The 14,727-nt window shown below is 42.7% G+C and overlaps 1 pseudogene; it reads right to left on the minus strand.

The window, feature by feature from the left end:
* Positions 1-3,459: 3,459 nt before the first annotated feature.
* Positions 3,460-4,260, minus strand: LOC101642764 (annotated as a pseudogene).
* Positions 4,261-14,727: the final 10,467 nt, after the last annotated feature.

The following is a 14,727-nucleotide window of genomic DNA, read 5'->3' on the forward strand; positions in this document are numbered from 1 at the left end:
CCTCGGAATTCCTTTTCTCTCTAGTAAAATTTAAAAAACCAACACCAATATTACCATAGGGAGAGAGTCAGGATTATTGAAAGGACGCCCTCAATAAACGGTCATTTGATGTAATGACATTTGAATCCTATGTTAACTCAGGTCGACTGAAGTGGGGAATTATGACAGTAAGTGCTACACTTGGCCTACGTATTAAAGAAGAAATTATACAAACCACAGTCTTCCCATTCACCCATGTTAACTGCAATTTCTCTTTAGCGTTGCTTGACAATTGTCTCATTCATTCATTCATTGTTCAACACACATTTGCTAGGACCACAGTATATAATAACTAGGTCAGGAATTGAGCACATCTAATGTGTGAGGCTCTGCACTCGGTGCTAAGAACTATGAAGATCAATCCATTGTGACCCTGCCCTCAAGGAACTCGATGGCTGGGGCTGGGGCAAGTTGCAGTAGAATATCACACAGGCAAGTACAATGCCAAGCATCACCACTGTGTGACAGAGGTACATTCCAGAGGCAAAGGAAGCGTCTTTGCCAGATCTGAAGGAAGCAGGGAAGACTTCCCAGGGAAAATAAAACCTGAGCTGAGACCTATCATTGCAGTTGCTCTCTTTCTGAGATGTTGCAGCTGTTTACATATCTTCATGGATAGAGGATAATCGTAATATAAGATTGAGCAGGGGGGAAAAAAGATTGAGCAGGGTATGGTGAACTGCTGCTTTCAAACAATGGCTGACTAGATGAAGGGTATAGTTTAAAATTGAGCAGGGTATAGCAGTGTTACGCTCAGATTGGTGTTGGTGGTCAAAGATAGAGACTTAGCAGACATCTTTTTGACAGTTGTGGTCTCTCAACATAACAACCCCTCCCCCCCAAAAAAAATAACCTTGCTCAACATGAAAATCCTCAGACCCAGTGTTTCAGAGATACAGATTCTAGCGTTTGAGTGCAACTCGGGGAGCTGCCATTTCTTAGGCGCTCCACCAATGCAGAAGGTTCTGAGGCAGGCCAAGAAGATGCTTGAAGACCTGCATTAGATGACCCTGAATAAGTTTCTGGTAAGTAGATACCCAGAGGGTGTCTAGATCACTTAAGTGCATTAAAGTCTCAACTTATTATTATAAAGTGTTCTCACTTATTGTTCAATTTAGATGGTTTGGAGGAAGAATTAAAATTAATGAGAGAAGAAAAACATCCACATTAAGCTGGGTAGATAGAAACAAGTGATTGATTGCTAATTTCCTTTTCCATTTCCCAACTGGTTTTAATAGTTTTCTCTTCTCCTACAGCACAGTCAATGGAGAACATAAGGGATGCACACCACAAACATATTTTGATTTTTTTAAAGGGACATTAAAAGGACTGAATGAAGTCTTCTGCTCCTTTAACAATTTCTGATTTGTATTTGCAAAGACGCCCTGTACCACGCTTGTGAAGCCAATGAAGGCCCAAATATTTATGACAATTAGTTGAGGGTTATTTTAATGTATTTGAAAAGTCAAAGTACCACTTAAATGTGCACAGAAAATGGATTAAATGGGTTTCTCTGGTAGATCCTAATTATAATCATATTAATCACAGTAGTGCCATATTACATGGCTAGTCACTCGAACTGAACTGTCATCTGTAAAACAGGAACACCTGATTGCAAAACAGGCTTGATACATGAAGAACTTTAAATGCCTTAGGAGTCCTGGTAGCAGAGAGGTTACACATTGGACGACCAACTGCAAGTTCGACCGTTTCTCTGCGGGAGAAGCACAGAGCTTTCTGTTCCCCCGAAGTCACAGTCTTGGAAGCTCACAGGGGCAGTTGGCCTCTGTCTTACAAGGTCACTATGAGTCAGCACGGGCTCGGTGGCAGTAAGGTGTTTCTCTTTTTGTTTTTAATGCCTTAGAGAGAGTGTGTACAAATAGAATGGACTATCATTTTAAATGGTATAAACTATTATGTATCAATATTTTTACCTTCCAAACATTCCTTTTCAGCATTGTGGATGTTACTATTACTACTGACAGAAAATGATTGAGAGAGAGAACCCATGATTGATAAATTACGATATGGCTGTGGCAAAAATCACTATCTATTTGAGTTGCATATGAAAATGAATTTTAAATAGGATACAGTGAGAGAAACTAGTTTATATGAGGGCATCAATGCTCTATTGATAGTTTAGGAATTCCAACATGGTTTTTAGTATAATTTAGGACACACAGTTTCCCTCAGCAAATCTGAATGCTTATCCATTTTTCAGCATTTGGTGGGGGGCATTGTCTTTGTGGCCTAATCTAATCATAATTTTAGTGGCTGAGAATATCAATCCAGGTAATCATAAATTTAGTGGCTCAGAATATCAATCTTGAATAATGGGGAGGGCAGAGTTTGGTCAAACCTTCTAATTATCAAATATTACTACCATTGCTACTATCATTCCTATAGAAATATTTCTTGTAAACTGCCCACCACACCCAGAGCTATACACATTTTGCCACCAGACTGTTTGCACAGACAGGAAACAAAATTCCGTATACAAAAAGAATGTACTAGAAGAAAATGATTTGCATCAGTTAATCAAATGAAATAGAGCAGTGAAATCTAGGCCGAGTCTTCAAGCAGTCTCACACAGGAGCAAAACTATGAAAGCATGCCACTTTGAAAGTTGGTTGAAATCTTGGGGTCAGGAGTGTTGAAAACTGAAAGAGATACAAAGCCAATGAACATGTTAGTAATCCTTTGGCACATGAGTTCACACGTTAGTGTTTTACCATCTCTAGCTATGTCTGAGTGACATACTGGGCTGCAAACTGCAAGTCCACCGATCCAAAAGCCCCAGTGCCTCTCCAGGAGAAAGAGTTTCAGCCTGGGAAACCCACAGGGACATGGGAAACCCACAGGGACAGTTCTACCCGGTCCTGCCGGGTCGGTATGCGTGGGAACGGACTCTATCGCAGTGTGTTTGCCTTAGATTTTCAGGCACGGATTTAAAGTTGGTTCTTTTTTTTTTTCCCCCATACAAACAGTTTTATTAACCGTGAGGCCGCCCTCACTTGAGCGTCACACACAGTCCCATGTCTTCCTCTGCTGGGCCCGCTGGGCCATCACGCCAGCACCTCACACCCACAGCAGCACACTTTCAGCAGCAGTCATGATGAGGCTGCAGGAAGGGCGATTCTTACAGACGTTAACTCACGTAACCAAAGTGGGCAACAAAACCAGGCAGAGCCTCGCAGGTCCCTGGGCTAGCTCCCTGCCATGGGGCTCTAGTCTTGCTCATTTTCTCCTAACAAGGAAACATTTGGGGAAGTATAAAACTGGCCAATTCTTTTTAAAAACGAAGATCAAGTTTCAAAGGGACTTTGAGACTTCTTAGATGAGAGAAGTCAATTGACAGATACTATGCACAGCTGGATGCCACAGCCTGCGAAAACAGATCCAGCTACACAGTATCTTCGGTCCCAATGAGCGCAGGTCATTCTGAGTCTGTGGATTTAAAATGTTCGTCGTCCACAGTGGAATAGATGTGGCCCTCATTGCTGAGAAAATCCACAGCTTGCTTGCTTGCGGACACATTCATGTAGTTGAGCTGAGACTTGAGATCAGGAAAGTTCAATCCTTCGGGTCTTGGGCAAGCTTTAATCAAATTCAGCACCTGGTTTGGGGCCACAGTGAGGCCATTTGCTGGAACGAAGCTGTTCCCACCAAAGTTCCCTGCTTCACCCATTCCTGGATTCCTGATAGGTGCTCTCTCTGCTGACCACTTCCAAAATATGGGTGGTGAACTCATTCATATCCTCCAGGGGCATGATTTTAAAGGCCACCGGACTTTTTTTATTCTGGAAAGACCTCAGGTGGCCAGCCCCTTTCACGGACGTCTCGGGCGGAACCACAGTGTTTTCACCGCTCGCGTCATCTGTGTCAACCCACTGCCGAACAGCCGTGGGAGCAGCTGTCATGTCATCGATTTTGTAAACAATGTTGGTTGGTGCCTTTTCTGTGTGTCTGATTATCCCCACAATGATGACTTGTGAAATTTCAACATTGCCAATTTTGAACACTTCATCGACCAGAGTGGCAGAGAGCAGCTGGGATATGGTGCAGGGTACAATGTGCTGGGCTCGGGCTCTTGATTTCTTTTTGGTCTGGGTAGGGGTCGGCGATCCAAAGCCCCCCCACCCACCCACCCACCCACTGTGTGTAGCCGCTGGCGCCACCATAGGAGGAGCTGGGGTAGTTCTCAAATCCACTATTCCACATCGCAGTCGCGACTGCCTCCGGTGAGGCGCTCAGCAGACACCAGGACAAGGGGGCCCCGGCAAGTCTCCTCCCCATTAGTTTTTCAAATGGAGAATACACCTAGGAATGTATTCTGTTTTAATACAAAATTCCGACCCAGGATTTTGAAAACCAACTAATCACTTGCTAAGGGGAATTGTATAAAGTTGTAAAAATAATTGCATCACACTGTAGTCTTCCAAAATAGTTACCTGTGGTAACTATTTGCAGGAAACTCAAATTGTGCATAAAGGTCTCTGCTCAAAGTAAATAGTTACGAACTGCAATAGAGGCCATTGGAAGTGCAGGTGACTGATGGGCTGAGCTGCTTACTGAACAGTTGGAAGTATAAAGCCCGCAGGGATGTCTCGGAAGAAAGGCCTGGTGATCTCTTCCCCAAGGCCCAGCTAGCCTTTGAAAGCCCTCTGGAATACACATCTGCTCTGACAAAACGTGGGGTTGCCACTAGTTAGAGTCAACGCAAAGGCAACTGGTTCTTCTGGGGCCTAATCTAAAGTCCTCGACTGCACGTCATACAAAAACAGACACTTTAAATCAATCCATTAGCTACAAGTTCAATATCCATTTAAATAGTATACACTGCAATCAGTATATGTCATTACTGGATTTGAAACTTGATATTCAGTCATGTCATTGCGAACATTTGCTGTGACATTTTAAGACGATTCTTCCTTTTGAGGTTTTAAGACCTTAACAAACAGAATGGGGTCCTCATTTCCTCTTGTGGTCACTGCTGCTACCATGCAGATTGTCAACTGGATGTGAACGGTGGCTGTGCCTGGCTAGCGTATGCCCTGAGGTAGCACAAGTGCCTCTGGAAGGAGCACTACATGGCATCATGCAAACACATTTGCCGGGCGGGTACCATCCAGTCTCTTCAAGAACAGCCACTGTAACCGGGTTGATTTCTTCCTTTGGTCCAAGTAGCAGCACATTTCTGGGTACTTGGTCGAGGTCTAATACATATTATTGAATTGACTCCCATACAGCAAGCAGAAGCCGGTCTTTGGGCCAGCTGGTGAGGGGCTGCCACATGGAAGAAACTGCCGAGAGAGGTGCAGACCTACTTTGAACCAGCAGCCTTCTAGCTCTTCTGGGTGCACATGGTTCTGTCATCACATAATTATGCAGATGGTGATGTGCCTGAAGTACTTAGCATAGTACAACACTCTAAGCATGAGCTGCCTTTCCGGTGGATGTTAAGGAGGTACAGGAAGCGCAGCCCTGAGGGAGGAAGTGGTAGCAAGGATGGCATTAGAGCTGGGTTTTTAGGGGCCAGGAGAAATGTGCTTGGACACCAAGGATTCTGTTTGGGTAAGCAACTCAGAGGGAGCTCTGGGGGTGGAGTAGATTACATGTTGAACAACAGTAGTTGTCACAGAGTCAGTAGTTCAAACACACCCGTTGTGTTTTCATGAGAGAAATAGGAGGTTTTCTGCCCTTGTAAAGATTGACACTCTTGGAAATGCCCAGGGGTAGTTAGTTCTACTCTGTCTCAAGGGGTCACAGTGAGGCTGAATTGACTGGGTGCCAGAGATTTTTTTTTTCACTTTTTGTGAAGCAAGTCATGTGCTTGTATTACATGGATGCTGGAGTGAATGAATTACTTTAGACCCAGCGGTTAGTCTTTTACCTCCAAACTTCCCAATAATTACGACATAATTGGGTACATAGAAGTGTACAATAAACATGTGCATATTTCTGTGATCGCTGCATTGTATTTTGTTGTGTAACATTTTATATTCATATGTTTATCCTCTTTGGAGAATTCCTGGCGGGGGCGGTGGGGGGGGGGGCAGTGTTACAAATTGTTAATGCATTTGGCTGCTAACAAAAAAGCTGAAGGTCCTACTTTGATAAACCGTACCCCCAGAAGAAAGGCATGACAACCTACTTCCAGAAAAATCAGCCACTAAAATCCTTATGGTAGAGTTCCATTCTCACCTTCTTGAGATCATCGCGAGTTGTCGTCTATTGAGTGGCAATTGGGTTTGGGTGTATCAAGACCATAAGGTACATCAGGGGCGAAGGAGTAGAGCCGTCATCTGGAAGAGAGGTGGGTAGGCAGAGCAAAGACAGCTGGTCCTCTTAGCGTGATAAACTAGCTCTGATGAAAACCTGCCTCAGCTGGCTTTACACGTACAATTAGCAAGGTCTCCCTGAAGGTCTTTGTAGGTGAGAAATCTTATGAAAATGACCTTGATTTGAAAATAGGCTGATGGTTGTTCTTAGCAAAACTTTGTCTCCAGCAACCAAAGTTAAGTTTAGTTATCGTGCTTTGTAACGTAACTTAATGCTGTGTGAATTTGACTGTGCGATTTTGCTTGGTTTAATTATATTTAAAACAAACACCACTAGAAGGTGCATTTTAAAAGCAGAGGGATTCATGTCATGAGGAAAGTGGATAAGCACTTACAGGGGGGTGAGGGGGCGAGGGGGGGGGGCGGGGAGGCAGAGCAACGCCTTTTGTTCTCTCAAAGGATGAGCGGATCCCTCCTTCCCTCAGACCTCCCGGGTATTCAGAGGGACATCATGGGAGATGTTTAAGTTTTGAGGCAAGGATCGCCACACCAGACATTTGACAGACACCATGCATTGCTAGCTTGAGAGAGGGTTCACAGTTTCAACGTTAGCTTGCAAATGAATTTGTTCAGGTGACATTGTATCTTGGTGAAATTGGGGTGTCAGCAGTTATGGGAAAGTCAGCATGGAACAAGAAATGGGGGTGTTTACATATAAGCCCATTCGAAAAACTAAAACTAGACCACTGCGATGGAGTCAATACCAACTCATAATGACTTGTAGATGGTTTCAGGCTATAAAGCTTTAAGGGAGAAGATCCTCTCTGGCTCACTGCCAAGGAGTAGAAGCCGGCTCCTAGTGGCCCTCTGGGACACGGTGTGACCGCCCGCTCTGTGGATTCCAGAGACTGTTTCCAGAGGTGGACAGCCCTGTCTTCAGGGACCTGATAGCCTCATCTTTCTCCTGAGGAGCAGCTGGTGGGTTTGAGCCACGGGCATGTTAGTGAGCAATGCTCCCCTGGCAGTGTCACGAGGGCTTCCCCCAAAGCCCCAACGCACCACCATTGACTCAATTCTGACTCACAGCAAGTTCCTATGCTGCAGGTAGATGCTGTCAGGCCAGTTTGAACTCATCCAAACTGCCAACAAGTCAGTGCTGACTCAGAGTGACCCCCCTGTGGGTTTCCAAGATGGTAACTATTTACGGGAGTAGAAAGCCCAGTCTTTCTTGCACAGAGCTGCTGGTGGTTTTGAACTGAGGACCATGGGGAGCACAGTGCAGCTTGTAACCACTACGCCACCAGCGTGCCTAAGTGCAGCAGAAGGATACGCTGCCCTGTCCCTGCACCATCCTCTCAGTGGTTATGTCTGAGGCCATTGGTGCATCCATTTGGGTCAATCCATCTTGTCTAGGGCCTTCCTCTGTGTCGCTGCCCCTCTCCTTTACGAAGCTTGACGTCCTTCTCCAGAGACTGACCTTTCCTGACATGTCCAGAGTATGAGAGACGAAGTCTCACCAACCTTGCTTCTAAGGAGCATTCTGGTTGTCCTTCTGCCAAGACAGATTTATCTGTGCTTTTGGCAGTTCATCGTGTTTTTAATACTTTTCACTAGAACCATAATTCATATGCATGGAAATGTTGTTTGTTTCTTTCACATTGTGTTTGTTTCTTTTTTTGTTGTTTTAATGGCTTGGCACAAATGGCTAAGCATTAGACTAAACAATGGTTGCCCGTTCAAATCCAACCAGAGGCTCATTGGAAGTAAGGCCTTGGGATTTACTTCTAAAAGGTCAGAGACTTACAAATCCTATGGAGTTCATATCTACTTTGCACACTGGGGTTACTCTACATCAGAATAAACTTGATGGCAACAAACAACAACTAAGTTGTTAATAAGTAAATATACATTCAATTGTTTGGACTTCACTATTTAGCAAACAACTGTTACAGTTTTCTTTTGACTAGGCTGCTATGAAAAAATTACTGAGACATTGAGGATCTTGTAAAAATTTATACCATTCAAATTGGCATTGAACTTATAGCTCATGGATTTAAAATAATCTATTTTTGTTCATTTGGTGCTTTAATATATTTGCATCACTTAATTTGAGCTGCAATTTTTAATACAATTTTATTTTCCTGAAAAGAGTTACCAGGAGTGATATGTTCATTTTGGAACTGTAAAGTATTGGCTTAATTACCTTAAAAACTTTATCTAATTACCTTAGTAAGTGAATAATTTAATTTGTTTTATACATTTCATCATCAGCATTTTAAAAGCTAGAATACTTTTATAGTAGTATTCTCAGTTTGAAAGACTAATAAAAGTGATGTATTTTTAAAGAGTGAGCATGAAAATATTTAGTGCAATGTCTTAATTAGATTAATATAAGCAACTGTAAATCTATGTAACTCAACATTAATGATTATAAAAGACTAACAGGTAACTCATATGCCAAAGAATTGCTAACATTTATTCATAAAGTTTTCATCTATTTCAGTTTAAAAAGCTCCCAGTATGTAAGATTCCTTCCTCCTTTCTAAAAAGATGCTTAGTTTCTGAGCATCAGCAAACTGCTTTAAAAGTCACCCTCAATTTCACTTGATTAATTGTAATAAAATGATTTTATTTCAAGATAGTCTTTCTTCTGGAGTACAGGATTTCCTTCTGCTGGGAAAACCACCCAGTGACAAAATGTGCATAATTCTGGGTTTGGTGGGCAGTATACATGGGATATTTATATAACACCCATAATAATCAGAGTCACGACAACAATAATAATATGCGTTCACGACGAGTGGTCAGTCAATTTAATGTGTGAAGGTAGTGGTTCAAAACATGGGAGGGTTGTCTTGGGCTTTGCATTTTATCATTGCTGGAGAACGGAATACCTCAATGCTCATACACAACGCCTCCAGGCTGGAAAGTATGGTTACGACACTGTTGTTTCCCATGTAAATTGTATTTTGTTGCTATTGAGAAAATATATTGCAAAACATACGCCAGGCCAACACTTTCTACAGGTGCAGTCGAGTGACGTGGATGACTTGTGTCAAGCCGTGCAGCCATCCTCTGAGTGGGTCCTCCCTCACTAATGTGAGCTCATGCTCTGCGGTTCTGTCTGCTTCCTCGGGTCCCTCCTGTCGAGCTGCCCCCAGAGAAAAGGACTGAAAGCGAATGTTCGAGGCAGAAAGGTTTACTAGTTACCTTAAACTGTTGTTTTGTTTCATGTGGACTACACTTCAACGTAAAGAAAATAAAAATCCTTAAAGCTAGACCAATCAGCCACATCATGATAAACAGAGAAAATATTGTTGTGAAAGATGGAAATTTTATTTCTTTTTTTAAAGCATTTTATTAGGGGCTCATACAACTCCTATCACAATCCATACAGACATCAATTGTGTAAAGCACAGTTGTACATTCATTGCCCTCTTCATTCTCAAAACATTTGCTCTCCACGTAAGCCCCTGGCATCAGCTCCTCATCTTTCCCCCTCCCTCCCCACTCCCCCACTTCCCCATGAACCCATGATAATTTATAAATTATCATTTTGTCATACCTTTCACTGTCCTATGTCTCTCTTCACCCACTTTTCTGTTGTCCGTCCCCCAGGGAGGAGGTTATATGTAGATCCTTAGAATCGGTTCCCTCTTTCAACCCTACCCTCCCTCCACCCTTCCAGTATCGCCCCTTTCACCACTGGTCCTGAAGGGATCATCCACCCTGGATTTCCTGTGTTTCCAGTTCCTATCTGTACCAGTGTACATCCTCTGGTCTAGCCAGATTTGTAAGGTAGAATTGGGATCAGGATAGTGGGCAGGGGAAGCATTTAGGAACTAGAGGAAAGTTGCATGTTTCATCATTGCTACACTGCACCCTGACTGGCTCATCTCCAACCTGCAACCCTTCTGTAAGGGGATGCACAATTGCCTACAGATGGGCTTTGGGTCTCCACTCCATACTCCCCCTCATTCACAATGATATGATTTTTTTGTTCTGATGATGCCTGATACTGGAGTCTCTTCGACACTTTTGATCGCACAGGCTGGTGTGTTTCTTCCATGTGGGCTTTGTTGCTTCAGAGCTAGATGGCCGCTTGTTTACCTTCAAGCCTTTAAGACCCCAGACACTATATCTTTTGAAAGCCAGGCACCATTAGCTTTCTTCATCACATTTGCTTATGCACAGCTTTGTCTTCAGCGATTGTGTCGGGAAGGTGAGCATCATAGAATGCCAGTTTAATACAGCAAAGTATTCTTGCATTGAAGGCGTATTTGAGTGGAGGCCCAATGTTCATCTGCTACCTTAATACTAAACCTATACATATATGCACCTAGATCTATTTCCACATCCTCGTATATAAATTTATGCCTTTATTTAGACCTCTATAAATGCCCTTTGCCTCCTAGCTCTTTCCTCTATTTCCTTTCACTTTCCTCTTGTCCCACTATCATACTCAGCCTTCATTTGGGTTTCAGTAATTCCTCTTGGTTACATTACCCTTGGTCACGCCCTACCAGGCCTCCTACCCCCTCCTCACCACCGATTTGGATCACTTGCTGTTCCCTTTTCCATGGGTTTGTTAACACCTCTTCCTCCACACTCAGTGCCCATGTAATTAGCAGCCAAGGATGCAAATCCATGTTGTATTGGGCCAATGTGCTGCACAAGGCCTCTTTGAAGGACTAAGGTGTGCCTGACCCAAGCCGTGGTGTTGGTGTAGTGGTTATTCTTTGGACTGCTAGCTGCAAGTTCAGCAGTTTGAAACCACCATCCACTCCCTAAGAGAAAGACAGGGCTTTCTATTCCCATAAGGATTTATGATACTGGAAACTCATGGGGACGGGGCTAACCTGTCTAAAGGGATGCTGCGAGTCAGAATCGACTCCATGACAGCAAGTTTGGTTTTTTTGGTTTCCTATGCACGCCAAACCTGCCCAAGGATGAAGGAACGCCAAAGAAGAAGCAATGCCTTTGAGTCTGGGTGCTGACAAAGAATGTTGCAGCATAAACCTGCCACAGGCCCCCAGAAGAACAAACCAACCTGCCTTGAAAGAATGACAGCCAGAATACTTCTCACACAGCAAGGCGAGACCTTGGCTCATGTACCGTGGCAATGTGATCAGGAGGGACCAGGGCCTCAAGAAGGAGCCCGTGATTGGGAAAACAGAAGGGCAGAGAAATCGAGAAGGGCACAGGAGGAGGGTTTCATTGTGTTGTACAGAGGTGGCAATCAGCTGAAAGCAACTTGATGGCACCTAGCAACAACACTGTTCAGTTTTATGATCGTTTCAGAAGATACTCTTGGCTTCAGGTTTAAAGATGATTTTGAGGCAATAGTTGGAGGTGTTTGTGCAGCCTCCATGGTTCCAGAAGGTCTAGAGACCATGAACATTTGAAATTCTGATTTGCATTTTCTCTTTTGGATCAGGATTCTTCTATAGACTCTTTAATCAAAATGACCAGTGATAGTAGTCAAGTCAATGACTGATTTTTTTCAGATGTCGATCCCTAAGACTGTTTTCTGAGCCACTTCTCAATGACTCTAACCTCCAGTCTTTTGGTTAGTGACCCAATGCTCTAACCATTAACACCGTCCAATGACTCTAACCGTACTCCTATGGAGGAGCTTTGCCTACAATCAAGTGAATGCCCTGGAGCTGGCTTTGGCTCTACTCTAAATTACTATCTACATAACTGAAGTCAAAGCCACACGATACCAAGGGTGATTATTATTATGATCACGTTAGGAGTACATCCTGGAGACATTGACCTATGAAATGTAAACAGTATTCTGCCTCAATCATGGAAGAAAGGGATCGGAATAATTACCGGGTGCAAGATTTTGTCTGAGTTTTCTACTTTATTTTTAATCAAACTTATCTTGTCATATTAAATGCATGCAAACCTTTTGGGAAGAATGCAGAGAGATGAACCACTACACACTTCACATGCATAAACTTATTTAATTCTCACTAAAAGAGTACTAGTGATGTGGTGGGTTACGCAGTAGGCTGTTAACCACAGGTCAGCAGGTAGAAACCCCAGCCATTCCAAGGCAGAAACTAAGACTTCTGGGAAGAGTGTCCCTCACAGACACTCCCACGGGCCAGTTCTACTCTGTACTATAGAGTATGAGTTGGAATTGATTTGATGGTAGTGAAGTGGGGTTTTTTTTAGTCTAAAATTTATATTGTTTTAAACTACCTCCCTAGTCCCCTTCTTTTTGTTTCTTCCTGAAGTAGATATATTGTATATTTTTGGCTGTATCGCTATTTTCTATGAACTTTCTTCTAAATAAAGAAGTACACTGTTTACAGCCAAACCCAGAGATCAACTATGATTGTTCTTCCCTCCTTAGGAAACCTTTTGTTTTCCGTGAAATAATGATCTCCTTTTGTTAGAGGTGTTTTTCCACTTGCATGATTTTCCGTTTCTATCACAAATCCTTTACAAAGTCTACATCATTATTGTAAACACCCTTGACTATAAGGTGAAGGACATCTACATGTTATCACTCCATGTCGGCTTAGATTGCTCATGCTGCTCTAAGACAATTATTGGAGACGAGTAGCTCTAAAGAACCAGATTACTTGCTCGTCATTCTGGGGACTGACAGTCTGGGCCGTGGAGCTTCCATCCTCCTGCGTCACCTTGGGCATGCCTATGTTTGGGCTCCTTTGACCTTTGAAGACCCTCTGTCTTCCCCTGGGTACCAGGGAGCTTCAAAAAATCTGTAGCAGAAATCCATTATCTTTACATTCCATTTTCTGTGAGCTTTTAAAAACCCTGTCATTCATCTATTCTGGTCTTTTTAAAACTCAGAAATGATTAGGTTTAAGGGCTCCCTTACACCTGTATGCCCTTATTAACAGGACAAATAAAACCCTATTTCCAAACAACATCTCACTCAAAAGCACAAGTAACAAGAACCCAACACATGTTTTGGGAGATCGCAGCGAAATCCACACTACATTCCCTCTTGGAGTGGGTCTTCACATAAGAAGCTACTCACTTGCTGCAAACCACACTGGCTACCCTCCAGCCTTTCTTGCCCAGTCCCACTCCCTTCCCATAATCACTGTGAACTGTCTTCCCATTCCTCACTCTAGCTCGATCGCATGTGGATCTTCCTAGGACTGAATCTCATGTTTTTCTCTTCCCTATGTACTCCTTTGTTCTGTAGCTTATCTCGAACAATAACCTGTAGACAACACTAGAGTTAGTGGCATAGCTAAGTATAAAATGACAAGTTGAAGCAAACAAACAAAATTTCCTCTTGGGAGTTTTATCTTGTAACTTTCTATGTTGCTAGCAAATAGGTTAGATTATAATGTTACAGTTTATTGACCTATATGACTTATATACAATAATCTGCACACATGTAAAGTCACATGAGTTCTAATGACGCCACATGTACACTTACAGTTGCTTAGACATTTTTTAAAACTGTATTTATGGGCGTGTAGTAACGTCTCAGGGAACTCCGGTGTCACAGTGATTAGGTGCTGAACTGTTGCAGGAAAAGCCAGCCTTTTGAACCCACCTGCCTGGTCCCTTCAAGAAGGCAACGCTTCCGCCAAGATTTGCATCCTAGAAAATCCTGTGGGGGAGTTCTACTCGGATCACTGGGGAAGCAATCATCTCGTGGACAAAGAGTCTGATTTGAGTCTGGTGGTAGTTTTCATCGGCTTTTTCTGAAAGACTAATTATGTTGAACATCTTTCCATATACCTTGTTTTGAGAAGTAGAGCTTCAAATCTTTGACCCATTTTAATTGGGTTATTTGTATCCTTATTATTGAGTTTTGAGAGTTCTATATCTTGGATACAATATATAAGTGAAATACATTTCCATAAATACTTTATCGGCTTTGGGTTCCTTTCCATTTCTCTTTTCTCCCTCTCTTTTAAAATACTTTTAATAGAGTATTGATTATCGTTATATTGATCAATGTAATATTCTTAGATGTTTTCAGACTTTTAACTTTTGACATTATAATTTATTCTTGCTGGCTGTATAGAACATCCATAACAAAATGGACATCAAGTCAACAGCGTGACATTGATCTTTTTTTTCAAGGTGTGCAGCCATTCCCACTTGTCTTTCCAAATTGTTCTTCCCCCATTGATGCAGATTTGTAGGGTGTCCCATCTACTTTTGGAGGTGCTGTTGTCAGTTGGACCTGATGTAGCTAGTTCTTCAAAGAGTCCACTGTTCAAGGCAGACCCTTTTGGTTAGATAAATTACACTATTGTTGGGCTTTTACAAGATGGGATTTTTGAGGGGTTAAGGTCTAAAGATTATCTGAGGAAAACACTGTCAGAGGTTCATCCAACCTCAGCAAAGTCTGGAGTCCATGAACATTTCAAATTCTGCTCTGCATTTTCTCCTTTTTAAC

This window comes from Echinops telfairi, unplaced genomic scaffold (genome assembly GCF_000313985.2).
Source record: "Echinops telfairi isolate 266 unplaced genomic scaffold, ASM31398v2 ScPeMD7_7467;HRSCAF=8505_1, whole genome shotgun sequence".
In the NCBI taxonomy this organism is placed as follows: domain Eukaryota; kingdom Metazoa; phylum Chordata; class Mammalia; order Afrosoricida; family Tenrecidae; genus Echinops; species Echinops telfairi.